The sequence below is a fragment of the Octopus bimaculoides genome, chromosome 10 (genome assembly GCF_001194135.2).
Source record: "Octopus bimaculoides isolate UCB-OBI-ISO-001 chromosome 10, ASM119413v2, whole genome shotgun sequence".
NCBI classification, from domain to species: domain Eukaryota; kingdom Metazoa; phylum Mollusca; class Cephalopoda; order Octopoda; family Octopodidae; genus Octopus; species Octopus bimaculoides.
The window spans coordinates 41,687,890-41,690,055 of record NC_068990.1 but is presented as its reverse complement, the minus strand read 5'-3'; positions in this window follow the sequence as shown (position 1 = coordinate 41,690,055).

Here is a 2,166-nt window from a genome sequence, read left to right as displayed (position 1 = left end):
ATTATTATTATAATAATTATAATAATAATAATAATATTATTAGGGATAAAAATCCAAATTTACACGTAAAAACTCAATTAAATTCAATTTATTAAAAATTAAAATTAAATTAAGTTTCACAGTATAAAATATAAATATATAGTTTTAGGGAAAAGACAGTGGATTTTCATCGATTAGTTCATGAACCTTGGTTCTTTTCCCTAAAACTATATATATATTACTTTTGAAACAGCGTAAGGCCAAATCTTAACTCTAAATAATACACCAGACACCTGCTCATAAGCTGATTCTGTAGTCTTTAGGAAAGGGAAACGCAAGGGTTACCATCAGAGACGTTGGTGATTATGTCGGCTCCTGGGTAGTAGTGGCTTTCAGGACGCAATATAAACAAATGGTACATAACATTTTCCCTCTTACACTTGTCTTTGAGTATTTTCTCCATCTCATCAAACACGTTTTTTTTAAGACCATCCCCTCGTTTAACAATATCATGTATTTTTGTATATCCCATCGGCATCTTGTATAAGGTAAGGATTATTATTGTTCTTGCTGTTATTCTCATCGATGTTGTTTTCATCATTGGTAGTTTTGTTTTAACTGTAATTGATAGAGACATAATAATCTTCTTATAAGTCTTCAACGAACCGTAAAACGTGTGGGAACAATCTTTACTTTTCTGTCTCTGAACAGAGTAACAAGACAAACTCACTACTGCATCCACAGTGAATGCATTAAGATATGTAGTATATTTTAAATTCATAATACTTAGTCTCACATATAAACGCGCACAAACGTATATTTGTGCGTGTGTGTGTGTGTTTGTGTGTGTATATGAGATAAGATACGATGAATTAAAAATCTAGCACAGTTCAAGCTACAATTCTTACCAAATTAATTGTTACAATTAAACTTATACTATATTAATATCTTCACCTTCTTCCTTCTTTTAGACATGCATACATATATACATGGATACATACGTATGTATGCATGTATATATGTATGTATATATGTATGTATGTATGTATGTTCGTATGTATGTATTGATGGATGGATGGATGAATGGATGGATGGATGGATGGAGCGAGGGATGGATGGATGTGTATATGTATACCTCACATACATGTTCATACTTTACTGGTACAGGATGTTTTGCAATTCGACTTTATTACTGTTGTTTCGACACACGTCAGCCCAGATCGAGAATTATAACTGTGAGCTTTTCAGTTCACTTCTCTTGGCATAGTATATCTTGGACTATTATATCTAACATGACTTTCTTACTTTTGTTTTTAAGACGGTAGGATGTGACATGAAGAATTCGTGGCTTTATCGTGCATGAGCTTCTTATTGGTTTGTTATTCTACTGTGGTAAGTTGTGGAATGCTCTTAAATGGTTTGAACAGTGGCATTAACATCGAGGGTTGTGTTGGATTGCTTATATTTTCGAAGGAAATTTAACCCTATTTAAAGACCTTAATTGACAAGACTGGTTTAAAGTCATGTTTAGTAACTATACATCCATTAATCAATTTAAACTTAGTGGCTCTTCTCATTTGTCGGCCATTACACTTGCAATACATTTACAGTTATACACTTACAAGAGTCAAACAATTATGAATCGAAGGTTCACTTCTTTAAACGGTGAGCAGGTACTACGATAATGCACCGAGACAGACACATACCTTCTAAAACCTATTTGGATATTTTGACCAAAGTACCTGCTCATATGATCATTTATAACTGCACTACACTCCAACGGTATGATGCCCCTGCTATTCTGCACAGGGAAAACTATATAGAACAAAGGAAGAAGAAACCAATTTCTTTCTGTAAATATCATTGGTTCACTTAATTCTTGGTTATTGATATCACCTAAGGTCGTCTCATAACAACATTAATACTACAAGACCAAGATTGCTTGCACGTAGCAGGTGATCCCCAAGGAGAAGTCTGCCCTGGATCAAAAGTAGAGAAAGCTAGGCAGTGATATATACACATGGAAGATGTTTGTAAGACGGACCACAATCTTTGAATTTAAGTTTGCAATAAATCTCCAAACTATATATAATCATTTTATGATTATAAAAAGAAGCCCGTCGTATATATGTATATATATATGTGTGTGTGTGTGTGTGTGTGTGTGTGTGTGTGTGTGTGTGTGTG